This window comes from Cervus canadensis, chromosome 19 (genome assembly GCF_019320065.1).
Source record: "Cervus canadensis isolate Bull #8, Minnesota chromosome 19, ASM1932006v1, whole genome shotgun sequence".
NCBI lineage: Eukaryota > Metazoa > Chordata > Mammalia > Artiodactyla > Cervidae > Cervus > Cervus canadensis.
The window spans coordinates 49,222,450-49,250,167 of record NC_057404.1 but is presented as its reverse complement, the minus strand read 5'-3'; the positions used below and the strand labels follow the sequence as shown (position 1 = coordinate 49,250,167).

The 27,718-nt window shown below is 36.1% G+C and overlaps 1 long non-coding RNA gene across 1 annotated transcript in view; it reads left to right on the top strand.

The window, feature by feature from the left end:
* LOC122422334 overlaps positions 1-27,718 on the top strand; it is a 594,363-nt gene that overhangs the window by 494,810 nt on the left and 71,835 nt on the right. The window lies entirely within an intron of this gene.

The window sequence follows — 27,718 nt, the reverse complement described above, 5'->3', positions numbered from 1 at the left end:
TTTTACAACTGCTTTTAGAGAGGTCATCTTCTTAATTTTTTTATTAACTTATTTATTTTTGGTTGCACTGGGTCTTTCTTGCTGCCTGTGGATTTTTCTCTAGGTGCAGTGAGTGGAGACAACCCTTGGTTGCAGTGCATGAGATTCTCATCGCAGTTTCTTCTCTGGTTACAGAGCACAGGCTCTAGGCACGCAGGCTTCACTAGCTGCAGGGCGTGACTCAGTAGTTGTGGTGAACAGGCTTAGTCGTCCCACGGCATGGGATATCTTCCCAGACCTGGGATCACATGTATTGATGTGATCATTGGCATCACATTGGCAGGTGAATTCTTACCCATGGTACCTCAAAGGAAGTCCAGATCTCATCTTTTTAACTTAAAAAGTCTTTCTGGTGTTATTCTTTTACTATGTGTAATTAAGTCTATACCTTAAGAGTCCATTCATATGTAAAACTGTCTTATGCTAAAGACTTTTTAGAATGTTAGAACCAGATTGTATAACTCTGACAGCTGGAATTGCAACTACAGTTAAAAATACATATAAGTGCACAGAAGAGTCAGGGGCAAGATTAGAATCAGGGTCAGAAAAAGTGAATCAAAAGTGCTAAAAATTCATAGGTAGTAAAAACTAGAGCAGTAGAGGAAGAGGTTTTAAAATTTATGGGTTAAATAACTGATAATAAAGCTTATGGATCAAAAGTACTAAAGGCAAAGACAAAACAATTGCTAGGCTATCCCAGAGCTTAAAAACATACAAATAAATAACAAATAAATGTGTTAGAATATTTGACTGTAAAGGGCATTTCATTTCACTGTTTGTCACTTCAGACAATTTATTTGTAACTTCCCTGATAGCTCCTGCCTGCAATATGGGAGACGTGGTTTCGATCCCTGGGTTGGGAAGATCCCCTGGCGAAGGGAAAGGCTACCCACTCCAGTATTCTGTCCTAGAGAATTCCATACACAGTCCATGGGGTTGCAAAGAGTCGGACAGGACTGAACAACTTTCACTTTCACTTTTCAATTTGTGTGAACCTAATTATTTTCCCTGGTGGCTCAGAGGGTAAAGCGTCTGCCTACAATGCGGGAGATCTGGGCTCAATCCCTGGGTTGGGAAGATCTCCTGGAGAAGGAAATGGCAACCCACTCCAGTATTCTTGCCTGGAAAATCCCATGGATGGAGGAGCATGGTAGGCTACAGTCCATGGGGTCGCAAAGAGTCGGACATGACTGAGCTACTTCACTTTCAATGATTACATGTATTGAGAATGTGATTAGACTAAGGCTAGTGTCAGGTATTAAATGTTATGCTAAGAAAAGACTCTTATTCCCAACCTGGAGCGGGTGAAGATTTTCCAGGGCCTGTAATAACCAAAGTATTTTACTACATTTTTAACCAAACTAGAATTTTTTAGATTATATAACTTTAATTATCTAAATCTCACAATGCAAGTGTTATCACATATATTTTTACTTAATCCTCACAATTATTTGAGGAATTTTTATTAATTTCTTTATTTTTTAGATGAAAATATTGAAACACAGAAGTCATTTAGTAGTAGGGTTATCTCAAATGTCAGTTTCTGATGCTTCTCTTATTCTACCATGTATATTTTACTATATCTATATTTTACTTAAGAATTATCTCATAAGTGAAAAATGCCTTATGTTAAGGACTTTTTGATATAACTACATATTCTTGGATATTTTCCAAGACTTGTCTGTTTCATATTGGATTCCTGAACAACTAACTTGAATGTTGTATTTGCAGAAGAAAGAGTTGCCATGCTTTTTCTTAAATAATATCATTGTCAAAGTTATACTTAAATACTCATTAGATTTCTGTTTCAAATGACAAATATCCATGCCTAGTATCTCAATAAAAAGGAAAGTTATAAAATGATTAAAAACAAAAGCTTTTTATATATAGTGTTGTGTGTGTATTACTTAGAATTGCTATCAAAAAGTAATAAATTATACATCTAAAGCTTTATGCACTACATTTATTACATAAATAAACTTCAAAATATTTTAAGAAAATAATCATATCTATTGGTCACCAGGTTAGTAAAATAAATGCTGTTCAATTTAACAAATTGTTAATAGATTACCGTGTTAGCAGATTGTGTTATTTACTTAACATCTTTAATGTTAAAAATGGACAGTCTTTCCAAATATTAAACAATATTTTAATGTACCTTTAATTATGTTTTTGTTTGTGTTGCTTCTAGAAATTTAGGTAAGCACTAGCTACATTTTTTTTATGACTTGTCATTCACTTATTCTAAAAACATAAAAGAGAAAAAAGGAAGAAAGAAAAGGCAAGGTAAAAGTTAGGCTCAGGATATTGGGGCAATGTTTAAAAGCCCACACATGAAGCAACTTGTTGTTGGTTCAAATAATAGGCAAGTAAATGACTAGCAGTTTGGGACCTTTTATGGCAGAACAATGCATGGATGAGCTGAGGGAATTAGTCTCTGAAAGCATGCTGGCCCCATTACTAGTAATTATAGTTAATCAGCAACAATTGTCTTGACCAAGATACAGATCACCGCGGAGCACTAACTGAACAGGACTAATGAGGGTAATGGAGGATGAAGAGAGCATGACTGAATTTAGCAAGGCATTAAATAACCAGAGCAGAGGGTGCCTTTGCAGTCTCAGCTCACTCTCCACCTGCTGTTTTAGACCAGAAGGCACTACCTTTTTTCAGATCAGGGACCGCGGCTGTAATTCTCGGCATGGACATAGAAGAGTGGTTAATGTTTAGCACAATGAGTGATATTTATTTACAAGCCCCACACTGCATTAGTGTGGTGGCACAATCTTTTAATCCTTGCTACTCAGAATGTGGTTTAAAGACCAACCGAATTGGCATCCTCTGGAAGTTATGTAGACTCTCAAGCTCCATCACAGACCTGCTGAACCAGAAATGCTGGTGCTCAAACCAAAAGATGCCTTAGACCTCATTGTTTTGTTGTCTCATCTTAGCTACCCAGGTACAGTTTCATACACAAAGACAAATGCTAGTAATTAGCACTCCAGTCTATCATAAAAGAAATGTATTTGAGAAGAAAAAGTCATTTTTCCCAGGGTTTCTTTAATTCAAGACAGCATTAACACTTACAAAAGGGGAGGTGAAAGTCTCTCTGAGAAGAAAGAGCCTGTGTAAACAGTGGATACATGACGTCTTCCACTAAATTAAAAGCACTTTGTTTTTGTTGCAGTACTCTCTTCCAAGAAGCCAATGAACTTCACTCAGATAATAATTCATTTTTACAGTTGCAGTGGGTAACCAGTATTATTATTCCTCTTTCATTCAATGTGGAAAGACCATCTGAATCCTGAAAACTTAGGTGATTTGGGCAACTCTTTCAGTGAAAGTTTTGAGAACAAAAATGAAAATAGTTTATTTCTAGAATGGATAAACCACAGGTCCTAATGTATAGCACAGGGATTGAATATCCTGAGATAAACTCTAATGGAAAAGAATATAAAAAATGTATATATGTGTATAATTGAGTCACTTTGCTATACAGCTGAGATTGGTACAACATTGTAAATCAACTATACTTCAATAAAAAAAATTTAAGTATTTTATTTCTGGTCATTCCATTCAATGCACTATATTTTGTGAATGTCAAGGTCTGTTGTAATATATTAGATAGTAACCTTCACTGGATGAATTTAATATCAGATCGTTAAATTGCATATATTTTAGCTTTAGCCTTATGACTCTCAGGTATTTAAATTGTACATTTAAAGTAGTTTTGATGTGTGTTCTTAAGGACTCCAAAGATATTTATGTAGTTATTCAGATAGTTGCAAATACAAAAGGAAGGGAGAAGGTGAACTCACACATATTAAGACTTGGCTATGATCTAATTATTTTACAATTGTTATCTCATTTATTTCTGACAGCAACACTGTGAAGAACATATTATTATCCTTGTATTTTCCACATGGACACTGAGGCTAAGAAAGACTAAAGTGAGTAATTTACCTAATGCAGTAAGTAGAGGAGGCTGAATGCAAATCATGTCTGCTTGGCAGGAAAATAATCTCTCTGTTTACCACACCAAATTTACTTACTCATCTTGCTTGATGAGGATTTCTGTGCACATTGCATATGTCTGGTTACTTGTTATCCAAGGAGAACTGAACAGAGTACTAGGAGACTTTATTACAAACAGAATAATCCCATGCTCCATTCCTTCTATACTCTTCTTTCCTTCTGCCATGGCCAAATATTTTAAATCTGCTTCTTCTTGCTTTTATATCTGTATTTGTATAATATTATTACCCATTACTTAATAAATCAATTTTAGACATGACCTATTGACTTAACATTTTGATAGTCTAAGACTTGGCTCTTTTTGTATTTTCCTCTTTTCTCTAACATCTTCTCCCCTGTGGTTAATAATCACTTTGTTTAATGTGTTAGGTTTCTATGAACACTTCATGCTCTTGAAAAGCTTGATCTTTTTCTCTGAAGTTCTGGTGCAGAGTTCATAATTCCAGGGCCCCTCATTCCTCTTTCTAGTGCTGAATTCCTTGCTTTCTGGATCTGATGTTTCTCTCTTTCTTGGCTGACACATTATGATGCTAAAATACTCCAGATAGTAGTTCCCAAGAAATAACATTTTGGAGGTGCATATTCTGAATCTGTCTCTGTCTGAAAATGTCAACATTCAGTTGACAGCCCAGATGGTGTTCTAGTTATACTTTGCTGTATAACACAATGTCTTGAAATCTACTGGCATAACACAATGACCATTTTATTATGTTTACAAATTTTGTGAGTTAGCAGTTTGGACAGGGCACAGAAAAGATGGTGTGTCTCAGCTCCACAATGTCTAGGACTTGACCTGGGAAGACTTAAACAGCTGGGAAAGAGTCAGATGGCCATGCTGTGATCATTTGGGGCTGCATTATTCATGGAACTGGTACTAGGTTGAGTTCAACTGAGAATACAGACTGGTGTGCCTACATGCAGCCTTTCCATGAAAGTCTTCTTGGCTTCCTCATAGCATTAGCATACTCAAGGTCTCAAAAATCATGTTTTGAATTCAGCACAGCAAATACAAAATTTTAGGTTTAAAATTAATTTTTTTCCCTTTGGAACTGGAAGCCATTCAATGGGAATATCTAGTTTTCTTTTTAATTGGAGGATAATTGCTTTACAGTATTGTGATGGTTTTTGCCATGCATCAATATGAATCAGCCATAGGTACACAGGTGTCCCTATCATCTTGAAACGTGATTTTCAGTTCTTTTCTTTTTTACATTTTCTTGTGTAATTTTTGCATTTTGATTTTCACTTTTCCTAATTTCTGAAATTTCTATTGGTTAGTATAATGGCTTTTTGACTTGATCAATTCTTGTATCTTTCCCCTCCAACCCTCTATCTTTTTATTTTGTTTAACTTCCTAGATTATCTTGTAACTTCAAAAATTCTATTAAATTAAAAATTGTAAAATTTCAAGGTTACTTTCCACTTCCAGTTATTACAAAATATTGTCTCTATTCTCTGTCTTGTGCAATACATTCATGAGCCTATCTTACACCCAGTAGTTTATACCTCCCACTCCCCTACCCCTAATTTCTATTTTAGATATGTAGAAGCTCACTTTTGTTCTCTGATTGACTTTGTTCCCAACATTCTATTTCTAGGTCATAGATGCAGTATTGTTTCTTACTTATCTGACAATATTAACTATGATGATGATTTTTTTTTTGTTTGCTACCTACATTGTCTTTATTTCAGGTAAAATTGTTTTTGCTTTTCATTTTCGTTTGTTTTAGTCTTTGTGTTTGACCCTGGAGGATTTCCTTAAAATCCTGACATTCCTTTACCTTTGATGGGGTGACCTTAAAAGATGATGAAAATAATTGGTGCACATCTGTGGTGGTAGTGGTGGCAGTGAGCACTTAATTCTAAAGGCATCTAGAAAAGATTCTAGAATTTTCACAAAATGATGCCAAATATTAGTATTCATCTAGGTTTTGGGTTTTTGTCTTTCTTATTTTGTTCATCTAGTGAAGAATCCAGCACTCTCTTGTATGAGGGCTATATGCTTGACATCAGTGTTCTGGGAGCAGCAGGTCGTAAGGAAGCTAAGAAGCTTCATTGCTCATCTGCAGATTTTATTTAATCTCATTGTTTTTGTTCTGATTGATTGATTTTATTCTGGCACCTGACTCCTCCCCGCCACTGTCCCCTGTATGGCACTAGTTCAATTTTTCCAGCAAGTAAGGTCATGGTATTTTCCAAGGTGTGGAACATTAACAGTGGGGACTGAGATCTGCAATCTAACTTTTCCTAATTAAGACTTTTTACCAGCCGCCTCTTTTGAACTGCTAGCTAACTCTTGCCTTTTACTTTGTTTAGTTCCTTCAAGAACTAAGCCTTAGTTCAAGGTAGAATGGCTCGACTTCTCCTTATTATTCCCATCTATTTAAATGGCAGCTTTGTCTACTCTGCTTTTGTAAATCACCTCTCCTAGGTCTACTTTTCAGCTTCAGAATAATGAATTGAGTATTTATCTGCCTATATTCCATGGGGACGCGAATAGTCAGACATGACTGAGTAAGTGAGCACATGGCTCAGGTAAGGGTTTCCCATGTGGCTTAGTAGTAAAGATTCAGCCTGCAATGTATGAGTTATGGGTTCGATCCCTGGGTCAGGAAGATCCCCTGGGCTAGAAGCAGCAGCCCACTCCAATATTCTTGCCTGGGAAATCCCATGGACAGAGTATCCTGGTGGGCTACAGTCCATGGGGTCTCAAAGAGTCAGATAATACTGAGCAAAGGGCACACAGCTGCCTATAGTCATCTCTCTCATTATCTTTGTCCTTTTGGTTTATCTTTTCTTTTTCACTTGCTGTTATTGCAATATATTTTTTGGCGTCAGTAGAAGATAAACACAATTTAATTCTTTGGGGCAGTCTAAGTATTATAATAAACAAATTCTAAATTTCATAGGCTTAACTCAATAGATTTTCATTCCTACCTACCTCACTGTCTAAAGGGTGAGGGGAGAAGTTTGCAAGGGTTTACTTCCCACCATGGGGTAAGCTGGAAATCCAGCCACCTTTCAACTCACTGTACAATAATCTCCTCCCTAGGACCTCAGCAGACTCCTGGACCCTCTGCATATTAGGGAAAGAGAGTCCATACAGGATAGTATGAGGTAATTTCAGACTGTGAGTTTACATACATTTGTCCATGTGACTATGACTAAATTCAGTTGAAGTCTGGAAGTGTAGATGAAATGTTAAGAGAAAAGTGGAAAATACAAAAAGGGATAAGTCTTAGACTATCTTAGACTGTTTTTCTTCCATTATATATTCTTGCCTCCTTTGTCATAGAGTAATTAACTATAGGTGCATGGTTTTATTTCTGAACTCTATTCTATTCCATTGATCTATGTATCTGTTCTTGTGCCAGTATCATGCTGTTTTAATTATCATGGCTTTGTAGTATAGTCTGAAGTTAGAGTGTGATACTTCCAGCTTTGTTCTTTTTTTTTTTTTCTGTAAGATTGATTTAGCAATTTGGTGTCTTTTTTTGGTTCCATATAGATTTTAGGATGATTTATTAGAGTTTTGTGAAAAGAATCTCATTGGTATTTTGATAGAGATTGCACTAAATCTGTAGACTGCTCTGTGTAGTATTAACATTTTAGGAATATTAAATCTTCCATTCCAAGATCATGGGGTATCTTTGCACTTCTTTGTATCATCTTTAATTTTTTTCATCATTTATCTTCTTGTTTAGCTTTATTCCTAGATATTTTATTATTTCTGATAGTTCATTCAGTTCAGTTCAGTTCAGTCGCTCAGTCTTGTCCGACTCTTTGTGACCTCATGAATCGTAGCATGCCAGGCCTCCCTGTCCATCACCAACTCCTGGAGCTTACTCAAACTCATGCCCATCGAGTTGGTGATGTCATCCAGCCATCTCATCCTCTGTAGTCCTCTTATCCTCCTGCCCTCAATCCCTCCCAGCATCAGGGTCTTTTCCAATGAATCAACTCTTCGCATGAGGTGGCCAAAGCTGGAATTTCAGCTTCAGCATCAGTCCTTCCAATGAACACCCAGGACTGATCTCCTTTAGGATGGACTGGTTGGATCTCCTTGCAGTCCAAGGGACTCTCAAGAGTCTTCTCCAACACCACAGTTCAAAAGCATCAATTCTTCAGCGCTCAGCTTTCTTCACAATCCAACTCTCACATCCATACATGACCACTGGAAAAACCATAGCCTTGACTAGATGGATGTTTGTTGGCAAAGTAATGTCTTTGCTTTTAAATATGCCATCTAGGTTGGTCATAACTTTCCTTCCAAGGAATAAGTGTCTTTTAATTTCATCACTGCAATCACCATCTGCAGTGATTTTGGAGCTCTACATAATAAAGTCTGACCCTATTTCCACTGTCTCCCCATCTATTTCCCATGAAGTGATGGGACCAGATGCCATGATCTTAGCTTTCTGAATGTTAAGCTTTAAGCCAACTTTTTCACTCTTCTCTTTCACTTTCAACAAGAGGCTTTTTAGTTCATCTTCACTTTCTGCCATAACGGTCATGTCATCTGCATATCTGAGGTTATTGATATTTCTCCCGGCAATCTTGATTCCAGCTTGTGCTTCTTCCAGCCCAGCATTTCTCATGATGTACTCTGCATATAAGTTAAATAAGCAGGGTGACAATATGCAGCCTTGATGTACTCCTTTTCCTATTTGGAATGAGTCTGTTGGTCCATGTCCAGTTCTAACTGTTGCTTCCTGACCTGCATACAGGTTTCTCAAGAGGCAGGTCAGGTGGTCTGGTATTCCCATCTCTTTCAGAATTTTCCACAAGTAGTATATAGAAAAGTGGCAAATTTCTGTGTATTAATCTTGTATCCTTAAAGTTTCATATATTAGGTATCTGGGGACAGGACTATGTAATGAATGACTTTAAGTCTGTGTGGAGAGCTGCCATTAGTGATATGAAGAACGGAAAGAGAAGTTGTTTGGGCAGGAATGAATTATAGATACTTAGTGAAATGAAATCAAACACAAAATTTCTAATGCTTAATCCCTTCAGGGAATATTTATTCCATAAACTCCACTACAGAAAAAACCTTGTGGTTGGTGTTGTGGCTGATGAAAATACATTCAACACATGATAGCTATTCAGTAGGATCACTGCACAATGTAATTTTTCATTATTTTGGACTAATATATATCAGAGTACCAAGCCCATTTCTAAAATATCCTATCCAGGACTCAGATTTCTTAGTTCCTCTCATTTGTGAAATAAAATGATTATGCACAAAATATAGTCAATGGACCATTAGCATCTGTGTTACCTGGGAACGTGTTAAAAGTGCAGAATCTTGAGCTCCAATCAGACCCACTGAATCAGAATCCACATTTTTGTCAGTTGTCCAAATAATTAGTCCTACCCATCAGCAGAAAATTGAATTAAAGTATTACTGAGCATGGCCACCAGAGCAAGACCCAGTTTTCCCCACAAACAGTCCCTCCCATCAGGAAGCTTGCACAAGCCTCTTATTCTCATCCATCGGAGGGCAGACAGAATGAAAACCACAGTCCCAGAAAACTAACCAAAATGACCACATGGGCCACAGCCTTGTGTAACTCAATGAAACTAGGAGCCATGCTGTGCAGGTCCACCCAAGACAGATGGGTCATGGAGAGAGTTCTGACAAAACGTGGTCACTGTATAAAGGAATGACGAACCACTTCAGCATTCTTGCCTTGGAACCCCATGAACAGTATAAAAAGGCAAAAGATATGACACTGAAAGATGAACCCCCAGGTCAGTAGGTGTCCAATATGCCACTGAGAAAAGCGGAGCGAGCTCCAGAAAAATGAAGAGGCGGAGCCAAAGCAGAAATGACACCCGGTTGTGGATGTGACTGGTGATGGAAGTAAAATCTAATAAAATTGGAAAGAACAATATTAAATAAGAACGTGGAATGTTCTGTCCATGAATTGAGGTGGATTGGAAGTGGTCAAAGAGGAGATAGCAAGAGTGAACACCAACATTTTAGGAATCAGTGAACTAAAATCTATGGGAATAGGTGAATTTAATTTAGATGAACATTATATCTACTACTGTGGGCAAGAATACCTTAGAAGAAATGCAGTAGCCCTCTTGTCAACAAGAGTCTGAAATGCAGTACTTGGTTGCAGTCTCAAAAATGATTAAATCAGCTCAATTCCAGGGCAAGCCATACAACATCACAATAATCCAACTCTACGCCCCAACCACTAATACTGAAGAAGCTGAAGTTGAACGATTTTAGGAAGACCTACAACCCTCTAGAAATAACACCAAAAAGATGTCCCTTTCATCATAGGGGATTGGAATGCAAAAGTAGGAAGTCAGGAGATACTTGGATTAACAGGCAAATTTGGCATTGCAGTACAAAATGAAGCAGGGAAAAGGCTAATAGTATTTTGCCAAGAGAATACACTAGTCACGGCAGAAACCCTCTTCCAAAAACACAAGAGATGACTCTACATATGGATATCACTAGACTGTCAATACCAAAATCAGATTGATTATATTCTTTGCAGTCAAAGATGGAGAAGCTCTATACAGTCAGCAAAAACAAGATCAGGAGCTGACTGTGGCTCAGATCATGAATTCCTTACTGCCAAATTCAGACTTAAGTTGAGGAAAGTAGGGAAAACCACTAGGCCATTCAGGTATGACCTCAATTAAATCCCTTATGCTTATACAGTGGAAGTGGCAAATAGATTCAAGGGATTAGATCTAATAGAGTGTCTGAAGAACTATGGATGGAGGTTTGTGACATTGTACAGCAGGCGGTGACCAAAACCATCCCCAAGAAAAAGAAATGCAAGAAGGCAAAATGGTTGTCTGAGGAGGCCTTACAAATAGCTGAGAAAAGAAGAGAAGTGAAAGGCAAAGGAGAAAGGGAAAGATGATCCATCTGAATGCAGAGTTCCAAAGAAGAGCAAGGAGAGATAGGAATGCCTTCTTAAGTGAACAATGCAAAGATATAGAGGACAGCAATAGAATTGGGAAGACTAGAGATCTCTTGAAGAAAATTAGAGATACCAAGGGAACGTTTCATGCAAAGATGGGCACAATAAAGGACAGAAATGGTATGGACCTAACAGAAGCGGAAGATATTAAGAAGAGGTGGCAAGAATACACAGAAGAACTGTACAAAAAAGATCTTCATGACCCAGATAACCACAATGGTGTGATCACTCACCTAGAGCCAGGCATCCTGGAATGTGAAGTCAAGTGGGCCTTAGGAAGCATCACTATGAACAAAGCTAGTGGAGGTGATGGAATTCCAATTGAGCTATTTCAAATCCTAAAAGATGATGCTGTGAAAGTGCTGCACTAAATATGCCAGCAAATTTGGAAAACTCAGCAGTAGCCACAGGACTGGAAAAGGTCAGTTTTCATTCCAATCCCAAAGAAAGGCAATGACAAAGAATGCTCAAACAACTGCATGATTGCACTCATTTCACATGCTAGTAAAGTAATGCTCAAAATTATCCAAGCCAGGCTTCAACAGTACATGAACCGTGAACTTCCAGATGTTCAAGCTGGGTTTAGAAAAGGCAGAAGAATCAGAGATCAAATTGCCGTCATCCAGTGTATCTTTGATAAAGCAAGAGAGTTCCAGAAAAACATCTACTTCTACTTTATTGACTAAACCAAAGCCTTTGACTGTGTGGATCACAATAAACTGTGGCAAATTCTTAAATAGATGGGATTACCAGGCCACCTCACCTGCCCCCTGAGAAATCTGTAGGCAGTTAGAACCAGACATGGAACAACAGACTGGTTTCAATCAGGAAACGAGTATGTCAAGGCTATATACTATCACCCTGCTTATTTAACTTATATGCAGATCACACCATGCGAAATACTGGGCTGAATGAAGCACAAGCTGGAGTCAAGATTGCAGGGAGAAATATCAATAACCTCAGGTGCACAGATGACAGCACCCTTATGGCAAAAAGCAAAGAACTAAAGAGCCTCTTGATCAAAGTGAAAGAGGAGAGTGAAAAAGCTGGCTTAAAACTCAACATTCAGAACTAACACCATGACATGCAGTCTCATCACTTCATGTCAAATAGATAGGGAAACAATGGAAACAGTGAGATACTTTATTTTCTTGGGCTCCAAAATCACTGCAGATGGTGACTGCAGCCATGAAATTAATACACAGAAGAACCATGTAAAAAAAAGATCTTAATGAGCCAGATAACTGCAGTGGTGATGTCGCTCACCTAGAGCCAGATATTTTGTACTGTGAAGTCAAGTGGTCCTTAGAAAGCATCACTATGAACAAAGTTAGTGGAGATCATGGAATTCCAGCTGAGCTATTTCAAATTCTAAAAGATGATGTTGTTAAAGTTCTACACTCAATATACCAGTAAATTTGGAAAACTCTGCAGTGGACACAGGACTGGAAAAGGTCAGTTTTCATGCCAATCCCAAAGAAGGGCAATGCTAGAGAATGTTTAACTAAAGCACAGTCATGCTTATTTCACATGCTAGTAGGGCAATGCTCAAAATTCTTCAGTCAAGGCTTCAAAAGTACATGAACTGAAAGCTTTCAGATATAACACCTGGGTTTCTAAAAGGTAGAGGAACCAGAGATCAAATTGCCAACATCCATAATATCATAGAAAAAAGCAAGGGAATTCCAGAAAAACATCTGCCAGCTCATTGGAAAGACCCTGATGCTGGGAATTCTTGAGGGCAGGAAGAGAAGTGGGTGACAGGGGATGAGATGGTTGGATGGTATCATCGGCTCAATGGATGTGAGTTTGAGCAAACTCAGGGAGATAGTTAAGGACAGGGAAGCCTGGTGTGCTGCAGTCCATGAAATCACAGAGTTGGACACAACTGAGCGACTGAATAACAAAACAGGTGATTAGTATGACATTACATTTTGAGAACTGCTGTGTTAGATGATCTTTCACCTCCCAGACTCTGTATTTATAGAGCTGAGTCACCTCCTTTCCTCATGAGAAACCCAGGTATGGGTTTCGATCCCCTCTGCCAATACATGTTAGTATAGAGTCTAGAGAACTGGTGGTATAATTAAAAAATCAACTGAGAAAACCAATCAGAATATATGTAGGACAACTTGCATTATCTAGATAGGAAACAGAGGTGCTATATTTTATCTCTTACATGGTTAAAACTTGCTTACAGGAAAAACACATATTCTAAAAGTAGTCTGTAGGGACTTACTTAGGCTTCATGTTTTCATTCATCCTCTTTGGGAAAAAACCTTTAATCCTTGATAAATTGGAACTATAATCAATTTTATGACTGATAAACCAGCGTAGGTACTAGGATAATTGGTAAGTACTATGTTATATAACTAATAATACAAAGTACACAATAATGAGATACCATAATAATTATTATTTATAATTATGCAGTTGTGACAATTATATTTACATATAAAAGTTGATTCACCTGTGGTTTTTGACAATAAAACTAAAAATACAGATTAAAGAAAGCATTATAAAGTCTGTGGAGTGTTAAAAATCAGAATTGTGTTACTGAATTGATGGTTTCCTTTATCAACAATTTATTGTATAACTTTAATGGAATTTATCAAATGGGTAAATATGATCATGTTTTAAACTTACAATAATAAAACAATTTTATTTTCAAGCACATACAGATTAAATATTTAACATATTTACATTTAACTATATGTATTAAGAAACTGATAAAAATCAAAATTTAAAAATCATATAATCAGGCAATTATAAACACTGCTGCAATGAACATTGGGGTGCACGTGTCTCTTTCAGATCTGGTTTCCTCAGTGTGTATGTCCAGGAGTGGGATTGCTGGGTCATATGGCAGTTCTATTTCCAGTTTTTTAAGGAATCTCCACACTGTTCTCCATAGCGGCTGTACCAGTTTGCATTCCCACCAACAGTGTAAGAGGGTTCCCTTTTCTCCACACCCTCTCCAGCATTTATTGCTTGTAGACTTTTGGATAGCAGCCATCCTGACTGGCGTGTAATGGTACCTCGTTGTGGTTTTGATTTGCATTTCTCTGATAATGAGAAAATCATATAATCAGGAATAATTACTTCCTATTTAAAATATTGTCAAATTTTAGAAAGACTAATTTGAGTGTTTTGGGTTGTTAAATCACATCTCCTGCTTTGAAAATGTTATTCAATTTAGATAAATTTATGCAAGTATTTTAAAAAATATCTACTGTGAAAAGTGAGACTCATAATCCTAAATCATTTAATACCTGTTACTTAACAGGAAAGAAGTGACTAAGTGGCTAATTTCTACATATTTTCATTTTCCTCTTAATTGAATCTTAGGTTTTTTCATAGGCATGAGAGTTGCTTACCCAAATAAATGTTAAATTGCTAAAAATGAAGAGTGTAGTTTTTCCTCTTTTTTTTTAACAGAGCACAGCATTAATTGAAATATTAATAGAAGAGGTAGCAAATAATGACCATTAATTGACTATACTATAAAAAAAAAAGACTTTCTTAATTTTATCTTATTTTTATGTTGGTTATTTGGAAATATTTTGATATTCTGGAATTAAAACACATTTGCATAATTTCTCTTTAGTCTTAAGACCTTGTACAACTTATTTTTCTATTGCAAATTTTGTGTATGTTATTAAAAAAGGAAAATTTCAAATATGGCATTTTACCTTTTGGTTTAGTTCCTTTCACTCAAAATGGAGACCCAAAGAAAATATTTATAGTTCAGCACTGAATCCAGAAGTTTCTTAGCACAATTTCTGTATAATTATTATTTTTTGGTATAATTTTTTAATTATAATTTTTATATATTTATTTAATTATATATATAATTATATAAAATTATAAAAATATTTTTTAAAATTATTGTTATTCTACTTTTTTTCTCACCAAAGTGAGTGGAGATACTTTAATCAAGTTTTATGTGTTCTTACATGCCTAATACTTCTCTCCTTTATTAACGTACTAATAAATGCTCTAATCCTTGAAATGGATTGTGGACTCAAGCTGTCTTTGCTTTCACCTAATTTCTCCTTGGCAACCAGAGAGACCAACTTACAAGATTCTGGATAAATTAGGATGCCAAAGAGTACAGTTAATAATTACTTGTTATCATATTAATATGTCTTTCTCTCATTCTTTCTTTCCCTCCTAATACCACACTGTATGCTGGATCCAATGTTTCTAATTGAAGAGGGAATATACAGTGCAACTTACCAGGATAAGTATTTTTAAACCTTTGTATATTTAAAAACCACTTACACATGGAATCTAAAAAGAAAAATGATACAAATGGACTTATCTACAAAATAAAAACAGACTCATAGACTTAATGAATTTATGGTTATGATGGAGAAAGAAGAGGGTGGGTGGGAGAGACTGGGAGTTTAGGATTGACATGTACACAGTGCTACATTAAAATAGATAACAACAAGGACCTATGATATAGCACAGGGGACTCTTGATCTGCGTTCTGTAGGAATTTGAAAAAGCATAGGAAAAAAAGTAAAATAGTTAATTTAAAATCTTTGTGTACTAAATGCCCTGAGCAACATTTCTGTTGGCTGTTTTTTTTCCCTTGTGTATATGACATAGTATAGGACATTCTTTCATGTTCATTTGCATCGCTTAATTTTTTGTTGAAAATGAGATATTTTAGAAAATAAATTGTAACAACTCTGACAGAAGCAATAAAAAAATCTTAATGCCATAAGACATTAAATTAAGTCCTATTATTTTTATCTCCATCATAAGAAAAAAAACTGTGAATATATGAGGGTAGAAGTGGGTATTTAGGAATGGTGTGATGAAGCTGGGCTTCCCAGGTGGCCCTATGGTAAAGAACCTGCCTGCAAATATGGGAGACATAAGAGATGTGGGTTCAGTCCCTGGGTGAGGAAGATCCCCTGGAGGAGGGCCTGGCAACCCATTCCAGTTTTCTGGCCTAGAGAATACTGTGGACAGAGGAGTCTGGCAGGCTACAGTCCGTTGGTTTGCAAAGAGTAGGACACAACTGAAGCGACTTAGCACACACAGTTGGTGAAGCAACTGGGTGCAAGAGCAATAATAAAAGAGAAAGCAAATTAGAGTTATGATTTGGAAATTGGATCTAACATTTTAAAGATGAGTGGAATCAATGTGGAGTCAGGATAAGAAAGTCAACTCCCCAGTTGAACAGAATTATTACAGTAGTAACAAAATTTAAGGGAATACATCTTTAATTCTATTTTATTTAAAACATATTCCTGTAAAGTATTAAATATCTCGCATCAAAGATTTCCAAATTATTTAAGAGTAAATTTAATTAAGAATTATGTCCTCACTTGGTATCAGGTTCTAACTCAAGGCTGACGCTTTTAGAAACATTTAGCTATAACCAAAAGAGTTAGAAATATTCTTGCTCATATATTTCCTGATAGACCCTTATAGTACAAGCTTTCTTTGTGACTTAGCGATAAAGAATCTGCCTACAATGCGGGAGACTCAGGAGAGAAGAGTTTGATCCCTGGGTCAGGAAGATCCCCTGGAGGAGGGCATGGCAGCTCACTCCAGTGTTCTTGCCTGGAAAATCTCATGGATCAACAAGCCTGGCCAGCTACAGTCCGTGGGCTCATAAAGAGTCCGTGGGGTCACAAAGAGTTGGACGTGACTGAAGTGACCCAGCACACACATACAACCTTATAGTTCGATAGCTAATTTAGAGTGAATAGTCTCTTACTTACAAAAGTTTATATTTTAGTTTGAAATCTAGCAGCACTGGATATTTTCTGTAAGAACTCATTTTCAAATAAAATCATTTATAATTTGATACAGGTTTGAAATTTTAAAGTTTATTTTTCTTTGGATACAGATCTAAATTAAAATAAAATACATACATACTAGTTTTTGAATACTAAAATTGTAACTCTACATTGTCAACTGTATTTTATATACTAAAATATTTATTACTTTCTAGACACAAAATTTGTGTATCTGAGAAAACCTATATTTAATTCCATTATTAGTAAACTAATTCGGGCATAAAGTTTGAACCATACCTAGAGATATTTTCCTTGTAAAGGAAAATTCACGAACTTGGAACTGGACCTACAGAAAAATTCTTAAAAAAGTTGTTAGTAGAAAGTAACTGTACTTGCCACAAATATGTCTCTAAAAAAGGACATAAATTATGAAACACGCATTTTACTTGATATGTACAGTATTCAATTCTGATGTTGAAGTTATACAAATAATATTTAGGGGAATGCTTCAGAATGCTATTGTTTGAAAAGCATGTTTCTATCAAAGAAGTTCAGGAAGCCACTGCATTGGAATCGGGAATACCTAAGAGACTGCCTTTCTGAAAGTTGTTTGCTCTTCTGCCACCTGAAGTTAATAGATTTCCCATATGCTCAAATATATACTTTAAATTAGATGTAATTAACATGTTAATATGTCAGGTGGATGAGAAATATTTAGTGAGGAAAATATAGCAATCTTGAAAAGAAAAATATGTATAATGTTTATTAAAGTTTCATGATATTTCTCTTACTTTTTAATATTTTATAATCACATTTTTCTTTATCTGGCATACTGTTAATTGTGTGAAAAAACTTTACAGAATATCTGAGAACTTCTGTTTTGCTACTTTATTCTTCTCAATGGTAATATTTTACTTGATCAGTTGTTTTACCTGGAAATTTTTTTAAAGAAAGCAAAGATCACATGAGTTCATTTTTTAAAAATACATTGTGAAAAAAAGGACGTGCATAAAACCTTAGTCAATTAACCATCCCCTTGCAGCCAGTGGTTCTAAATTTTCTGAATTAAAATTCAAAATTAAGGCATAATAATCTCCTAAAATTTCCTTGAGGCAGCCTTTATGTTGAATGCAATTGCATTGTTATCTTGTTATTTTCTTCTTCTGTTAGATAAAATGTCTGCTTTCCACTTAGAGTTTTAATTGGTTCTCATCATGAAATCTCCACTTCTAATATTATCCTGCTGAATGCTCCTGGTATATCCTCTAGAACACAATTTCTAGGAGATGTTGGTAATTTGAAACAGATTTAGAAACAGTGATAATCACACAATACCCCCATAGAATTATATAACCATTGAATAGGTTTATTTTTGGTATTTTAATAAAATATATGTATGACATACTTTGATTTTAATCCTTTTGTGTTTCTGAATAGTAATGCAAAGCACTTATGGTAGTGGCAAGATAAAGACATGAAATTTACTGGTTTAATTAATTCACTCTGTTAAGAATTTTTGTTGATGAGTGGTTTCTTTACATCACCATTGATTTCATTGGCATAAGAAGCAGAATTATAGGAGTCAAAATAAATATTATTAAATTAAAGATGCTATATGACTAAATTTCAAATATACATGCCATACAAACATATACACACAGGTTAGTTTTCAGTCTTTTTTAGAAGTATGTTTCACAGTTTACCAACAACATAGTTTACCTAAAAGTTTTTGCATCTTTTACTTTCAATTATTTATGTCATCAAAATTTATACCAAAGGAAACTAAGTAATTATTGCATAGAAATGTGCTCTCTTTTAGTTGTTTCTTTCATTCCATTTCCTTCTGAAATGTTATTTCTGTCTGATTTTACCTCAGAACCTCTTTCTTTCTATCAGATTTTACCTCAGAACCTCCTTTTCCTTCTTTCTGTCAATTTTTACCTCAGAACCTCCTTCTTTCTGTATGATTTTACTTCAGAACCTCCTTCTTTCTTTCAGATTTTAACTCAGAACTACCTTCCTTCTGTGAGATTTTACCTCAGAACCTCCATCTTTATATTCTCTAATGTAATTGTCAGACCTAATTTTCTCAACTATTTTTCGCCCTGTTGTTGTTCAGTCATTCAGTCCTGTCCAACTTTTTGCGACTCCATGGACTGCAGCACACCAGGCTTTCCCATCCTTCACTGTTTCTCGGAGCTTGCTCAAACTCATGTCCATTAAGTCAGTGATACCATCCAACCATCTCATCCTCTGTTGACCCCTTCTCCTCCTGCCTTCAATCTTTCCCAGCATCAAGCTTTTTTCCGATGAGTTGGCTCTTCACACCACATGGCCAAAGTATTGGAACTTCAACATCAGCATTAGTCCTTCTGGTTAATATTCAGGGTTGATTTCCTTTAAGATTGACTGGTTTGATCTCCTTGCAGTCCAAGGGACTCTCAAGAGTCTTCTCCAGCATCACAGTTCGAAAGCATCAATTCCTTGGGGGCTCAGCCTTCTTTATGGTCTTTATATATACATTATGTATTTATTTTTGACTGCTCTGGGTCTTCATTGCTGCTGTTTTCTCTAGTTAGTTGCTCAGTTGTGTCCAACTCTGCGGCCCCATGGACTGGGGCTCGCCAGGCTCTTCTATCCATGGGATTACCCAGGCAAGAATACTAGAGCAGGTTGCCATTTCCTTCTCCAGGGGATCATCCCGACCCAGCATCAGGGACTTTTCCAATGAGTCGGCTCTTCACATCAGGTGAACAAAATATTGGAGCTTCAGCTTCAGCATCAGTCCTTCCAATGAATATTCAGGGTTGACTTCCTTTAGGATTGACTGGTTTGATCTCCTTGCTGTCCAAGGGACTCTCAAGAGTCTTCTCCAGCACCACAGTTTGAAGGCATCAGTTCTTTGGTGTTCAGTCTTTTTTATTGTCCAGCTTACATCCATATATAACTACTGGAAAAAATCATAGTTTTGACTAGACAGACCTTTGTCAGCAATGTAATGTCTCTGCATTTTAATATGCTGTCTAGGTTTTTCATAGATTTTCTTCCAAGGAGTAAGCCTCTTTTAATTTCATGGCTGCAGTCATCATCCACAGTGATTTTGGAGCACAAGAAAATAAAGTCTGCCACTGTTTCCACATCTATTTGCCATAGAATGTTGGGACTAGACATCATGATCTTAGTTTTTTGAATGTTGAGTTTTAAACCAGCCTTTTCATTCTCCTCTTTCACCTCCATCAAGAAGCTCTTTAATTTCTCTTTGCTTTCTGCCTTTATGGTGGTGTCATCTGGATATCTGAGGTTATTGCTATTTCTCCCAGCAATCTTGATGCCAGCTTGTGCTTTATCCAGCCTGGCATTTTGCATGATGTACCCTGAATAGAAGTTAATTAAGCAAGGTGACAATATTTAGACTTGATATACTCCTTTCCTAATTTGAAACAGTACATTGTTCCATGTCTGGTTCTAACTGTTGTTTCCTGACCTGCATACAGGCTTCTCAGGAGGCAGGTCAGGTGGTCTGGTATTCCCATCTCTTGAAGAATTTTCCACAGTTTGTTGTGATCTACACAGTCTAAGTCTTGAGCATAGTCAATGATTTTGCTAAGTTCCTTTTTATTTCTTTCTGTTATTATTTGATAACTAACTTATTGATATGTCAATATTTTTCAAAGTTTTACAGAAACTTAGTGAGATATCCATACATTAAAGTACTACATATCCTAGTGAATATTTCCCATGTAGCTAGCTCCTTTTTTTCTAAAACAGTAAAGCATGATTCTCTTTCATGTGCAAGAGAACACAATTATTGTAGAGATTATTATGAGCTCTCAATTTTTTCACTAAGCTGTTGGATTATGTCTTCTTCATTTCTCTCTTATAAAAGATATTGAAAGATACGAATTGAGCTAAGATGTGTATTTATCTTTTCTCCCTCCTGAAATACGCCCCAAGACCTACAAAATTAGGGTAGAAATCTATTAACCATCAAGAAACATGGAGTTGTAGAATATAACATAAATTTTAAGAAATTTTGTGAAATTGTAAAGATGACTTATGAATTGCAATTGACTCTTGTGACCAAAGGGAGTTCTAGCCTAAGTTAGCGCTGTTTCTAGAAATTGGCATTGAACTAGAAATAAGCAATCAGGTTAAATTCTATAGACAGCACAATGGGCTTTTAGCTTTCCTTATCTACCCATATTGACCTACCCACACCCCCACAGGCAGTAAGCCCAACATTTATTCTCTGAGATTTTGGGACAGGGTATGGCTGAAGGCAGAGTGAGGCATGGAGCTCACACCAGGGGATTAAATGAAGGCTTGAATCCTGACTAATCAGAATATCCAGTCAGTCTGCTTTCTCCATGCCTTGTTCCCAGGACAGCATCCAGGCATATATTCCATTCGGCAAAAAAAAAGAGAACACTTCTCTCTAAAGGAGTGGAGTTCACGAGAGACAATGTCTAGGCAGACTGACACTGGGGTTTCTCCGTGTAGAAATAACCACCAAACATTGTACAGGGCAGGGCATGGATCAACAACCCCACTTTACAAAGAATTTCAATAAGCTTCCCTTAATTATAGAAAAGAGACCAAATCTTGAGAAATTCAAGGAAAGCCTTCAAAACAAAGAGACCAAAACAAATGAGGGTGTGCAGAGGGAGGATAAACAGAGACAGAGAAAGGACAATATGAAAAATTAAATTATAAAAAAAATCAACCAGATAAGAGACAAGAGTTGTACTAATTGGAGGAAAAATCAGGAAGCTATAAGAAAAAGAATAAAACACACTTCCCCTGCCACTCCAAAAGGAAGTCTTAGAAATTAAAAATAGAAAAAAAAATTAATTCAGGAGAAATAAGTAGAAAGTCTAGAAGATAAGGTAGATTGATAAGTCTTAGAAAGTAGAACAGAATGACACAGATATAAAAATTAGGAAATGAGTTGTTAAAGAAAACTTTGAGGATTGATCCATGTGGCCCAACATCTGACTCACAGGGACTTGAGAAAAGGACAGAATGAAAATAAATGAGGCTAAAGGGTCCTGAAGTCAGGAGAGTGGTTAAGGATTGCTCACAGAAACCTCAGAGCAGTGAGTGTGTAGAGAAAGCCATCTAGATAAGAGCAGAAAGAGAAGTTGAGGGAAGGAGGATCTCTAGATTAGAATGTACACATAAATAGATACATTATCTGATGTAATTGAATATTGGAGAAATTGTTGCAAGGACTATGATGGGTTTTGGAGTGTATGGGAAAAGCAGACGTCTATGTTTAGAAAACCAAGTAAAGAAAAAGACTCAGAAAAATAATTTTAGGAATAAGAAAATGTAATGTTTGGCATGTTGTGTGGCTCAGCTATAGGCAATAGTAATACTTCAAAATTTTTTTAGAAAATAATGAAATAAGCATATTAGCAGATGTATGATCCCTACTGTTCTAAGTGGCTAGCACTGTTCCAAGCACACAGTATATATTCAAGTGAATATGAATAGATTATAAAACAAATAGACACTTTCACGGTTGTGGGTGCTCAGAATGACATCTAGTTCTGGTTCTTATCAGTGAGTTTACATTGGGGCTGTAATTAAAGTTCAAGGGCCCTCATTGCATCAGCTGTAACACACAGATACAGTTTTCTCTCTGAGCTTTAGAGAGTATAAATTAAATTTGCATCTTTAAATTTATTTTGAAAACTATAAAACAATATAACACACAAGCAGCCCTCACTTTGTATTCTAGGGCAGACTGTGAAAATGATCGCTCATGCTAAAGTCATATAAAGTGATTTTTAATAATCAATGAGAAAAAATTAAAATTGCTCCATATCTTTAGAAATTTTGTGAAAACATTAAAAAGTATCTTACTATCATTTATAAATGTATAGGGATGTAGAAAACAGAAAAAAAAACTAGCATTTATTTAGTACACTGTAATTCAAAACAGTAGACTGAGAATTAAACTGTTTTATGTCTTTGTAAAAAATAGCTTATTAAGAATAGATTGAACACTTCTTGCCTTTTCATCATATAACTTGTTATTTGGACCAAAGCATCTTTACTATGCCTTGGTGGACTGTCAGACTCCTTTCTAGGTCTGAATAGCTAATTCAGACATTTTATCCTTCGTACTTTCAGTGCCATGAAATATCTCTGAGAGTTGCATTAATGTGCAGTTTCTTTCCAGCAGTATTTCCTCTGGGACGTTGTCCTCAGAACCCCTTTTCTTACTTATATCAATACATTACCCTTTACTAAGTCCTTTTGGCTGCTCAGCTAGAATCCCTTGAATAGCAGCAATGTTAGTTTCCACACCATCAGCTATTCCTTCTAGTACTCCATTTATACTCAATTCAAATTTCATGGCCAGCATTATCATTTTGTGTTTCTCTGCTGTACTTTCACCTTTATTAACCAAATCCATCTTTGGATTATCCATTTTTATAAAATGTCATGTGGCTCTGTCGCTGACAGACAAGGAGGCAGCATAGGCACACTCTTTGCTGTCTGCAAATGAATTGAGAGCAGAGACTCGTGACGAAGCTTGGGCAGACTTGAAAAGAATGATGTACTTGCTCACTGACCACGGAGGGCACCTGTTACTACATAGCGATTTGTGAACCGAGGCGCTATCTGTGAAACTTATACTTTTTACAGTTACTCACAGTTAGCACACGGTGGTAAGCTGAAGGGTGAGCTGTGTTGTAGAGGAACTGCTATTATTTAGCTCAACTGTGGTAACTGAAATTCATGCATGTTGGAACCATACAAACTGAAAATTAGGTTTTTATTGCGTCTGACTAGTTGCCACTTTTTATAGCAGGATGGAACGTCTTTCTAGTACATCATGTTTATTCACTATTTGGATGTTAATCAAGAATGGGTTTATAACTCAAAAGATTAACACATTTTATTAGTATATAAAATGGATTGCAATGTAAATAGTTCTTTACTATATTCAAATTCTGAAAGCATCAAAACACAATACTTTTCCCTTACTGCATCAAAATTTAGTTTAATCCTTTTAAAATTTATCACGATATAGACAATATATTCGCATTTAGAAAATCATAGTATGATAGAAAAAAGTTTAATGTTATATTGATAAATGTGCCTGTGGTTTTGCCACTCTCTCATTAGGGAGAATTCTTTCTAAAATTCAGGGGGGGAAAGTCAGTTACTTAAAGTAAAATTAGCCCTGTAGATCTCTCTTTAGAAAAAGTGGCAAGTGGCCTCAGTTGATTCGTGGGTCTGGTTCAGATTGTGCTATATAATGAGGCTTTAAGGAGATATCTGATGTTATTAAATGGAATGAGAATGGTGCTAATACAGTAGGAAAGGAAGGTAAACAACAGTAATGGCAGGGAGTGTAGGCATAAATTAATTTAAACACATGTGTTGGTACTAGTTTTCTGAGTTACTTGTATTTTCCAAGAGCTCATTTTTAGTGGGAGAACCACATCTCTATGATTTTGCAAATTCCCTTCTTTCAGACCCTACAGACCACTAAAGAGCAGTGTAGAGAGCTTTTGCAAACCTTAATTGCTCCATATAGGGATGCTGGGTTTCCTTCTTGGCAAAATGCGTGAAGCTGCCTCAGTTAGGAATAGGCTTCCTTTGCCTTTAATGGCTCTTTTCAGCACCAATGACTAGGTGTTCTCATCTTCTTTTTTCATGCTGTTCTCACATGCCTTTCTGAATAATCTTAGTATGTTATTCACTTCATAATGACTCTTAAGAATCTGTTGTGTCATTTCTCTGGCTGAAAGTCCCCAAATTGTCACATGTATTTAAGCTTTGACCACTTCTCTTCACACATATTTCTCCAAAGGAAATTTTTATAATCATCACATGCATATTGGTATATTCATGAGACACTAGTGTTTAGACGTACTTTGGAGAGCTCGTGCATAAATCAGTCATTTTCCTTTAGGCCGTTACTGGAAATTCAGGCACTTTCTTTGCACCAGAAATTTTTAAAATTATTTTTTAATTGAAGTATAATTGCTCTACAGAATTTTGCTGTTTTCTGTCAAACATCAACATGAATCAGACATAGGTATACATATGTCCTTCCCTGTTGAACCTCCCTCCCATCTCCCTTCCCATCCCACCCCTCTAAGGAGGTATAGAGCCCCTGTTTGAGTTCCTTGAGTCATATAGCAAATTCCCACCAGCTATCTCTTTTACATATGGTAATGTAAGTTTCAATGTTACTCCATACATCTCACGTTCTCCTCCCCCGCACCACCCCATGTCCATAAGTCTGTTTTCTGTGTCTGTTTTTCCATTGCTGCCTTGCAAATAAATTCATTGGTACCTTCTTTCTAGATTCCATATATGTGCATTAGTATATGATATTTATCTTTCTCTTTCTAACTTACTTCACTCTGTATAATAGGCTCTAGGTTCATCCACCTCATGAGAACTGACTCAAATGCATTCCTTTTTATGGCTGAGTAATATTCCATTGTGTATATGTACCACAACTCCTTTATCCATTCATCTGTGAATGGACACCTAGGTTGCTTCCATATTCCAGCTATTGTAAATAGTGCTGCAGTGAACATTGGGGTACATGTATCTTTTTCAATTTTGGTTTCCTCAGAGTATATGCCTAGGAGTGGGATTGCTGGGTCCTATGATTTGCACCAGAATTTTAAGGTAATTAAAATTCTGACAAATTTCATTTGTCAAAAATGAAATCCAAATCAATTATTTTCTATTTGGTTTTCCTATCTACTATTGTCACCATTACCAAAGTCATTCCTTATATGAGGTAGAGAATCAGATGACATTTCATCATTTAATACTCAAAATCTCTAAGGAATACTCTCCCAGAACAGATATAAAACCCTGATATTGAAAAAAATAACACAGTTTAAATCCCCCCTATAAATAATTCTTCACACTCTTCAACAAGTATGACTCTTGTTTGTATCCTGGAAACATGCATACTTATTTCATGTTGAAAAATTAGAAGGGAATGTTTGCAAACGTATTTTTATCAATATATTTTGTCAACAGTCAAAACAGTGAAACAACTGACATGCACCATTGAGAGCCTATAGCAATTAGGAAAGGCTAGGAATCAAGTGGAGGATAATGACTGATGAAAGGGTAATATTGAATATGTTGTAATTCACTTATTTCCTTTAAGATTAGTGTTTGTGGTAGTTTTAACCCATGCTCTCCCCATGCCCTACCATGCCTCAAGACTTGAGAAATTCAAGGAAGTTAGTTCTCAGACTAAAAATATCATGGTAAGTCTTACTTTGTAACTTTTTGGGAAATGAGTGTTCTCACAGCAAGGAAACAGACTCACAGCAATGTCAATCAAATGTAATTAATCGGATTATATTTATTTCAGAATCACAATTACAACAGACTATAAATGTCTGAATTGTGTTCTTATATTAAAGATAAATTCTAAGCTGTGAAGTATCTTTAAAATTTACCTGTCTGCAGTGTCATAACTATAGACTCCCAAAAAGTGATGTCACAAGAACAATCTAAATTGATTGAGATTCAGTTAGGTAAGAAATAATACACTATTACTTATTCTGTTTTTCCCTTTCATAGAATATTCTTTCCAAGTGATTAGAAAAATTTATGTAATTGTTCCTTTTATAATTACAATAATCTTGAGTAAAAGAGAAGAGCATATCTGGAAATAAAAGATTTTCCTCAATATACTTTGCATTAAAGAGGGTAATGCTGCTGCTGCTGCTGCTAAGTCACTTCAGTCGTGTCCAACTCTGTGCGACCCCATAGAAGGCAGCCCACCAGGCTCCCCCGACCCTGGGATTCTCCAGGCAAGAACACTGGAGTGGGTTGCCATTTCCTTCTCCAATGCATGAAAGTGAAAAGTGAAAGTGAAGTCGCTTAGTCTATCCGACTCTTTGCAACCCCATGGACTGCAGCCTACCAGGCTCCTCCATCCACGGGATTTTCCAGGCAAGAGTACCGGAGTGGGTTTCCATTGCCTTCTCCGAAAGAGGGTAATAATAATGATTAAATCTAACTATGGATGAGTTCACTTTAATTTGCTAGTTATCTGCATTCTGCTTTATGATATAAATACTAAAATAATGACTGGACATCTTGTACTAATGCAATAGCATTTGTTTTCGTATCTTGACCAAACGTGTTTTTTGAGGAACAAGATTGACTGCTTTTTGCCTTAGTGGCAATAAATTATATCAGATAGCCAGTTGTAAGAAAACATTACAAAAGAGGAAGACTGAATGATTAAATTATTAGCCATCACTTAATTGTTTGTTTTTAATCCATGGAATGAAAAAGGAAAGTCAGCAATAAGTTACATACTCCAAAATATATGGCATGCAATTGATTCATTTTTGTGAAAGTCTTTTCTCCGTTTACTTATTTTTTATTCCCCTTATCCTTATTCTTTACTCCTGAGTCAGCAACAGTCTCCTGTTTCCAGTGTTTCTTTTTAGTAATATGCTACTGTTTTGCTTTGTATACTTTCTAGCATGTAAATGATATGCACAATGAATCTTTCAGTGTTATTTCATATATATTTCATCCATTATACCTAATTGCTACATGACACAGTGATTCACCACATTTTCCTTTCCACTGGTGAACATCTAACTTGCATCTATCTCTCTGCTACGGCCGTCTTGCAATAAAGAACACCTTGATAAATGTCCCTATAACAAACTTGTGTGACTAGTTCTTTAGTATGTCATCCGAGGAGCAGGATTTGGAATTTCTATCTGTGAATTCTTAATTTGACAAAGCTCTCCCATCTAAATCTCCCATCTAGAATGGGTGCACCAGCTTACAATGCCACTGACATTTTTTTTCAGGGCTTTTAGACTTTTCATTTTCTCTGGAAATTGCTCATTTCCTTTCCATTTTACTAATAGGGTTACTATCTTATCCCTATTGACTTGTGAA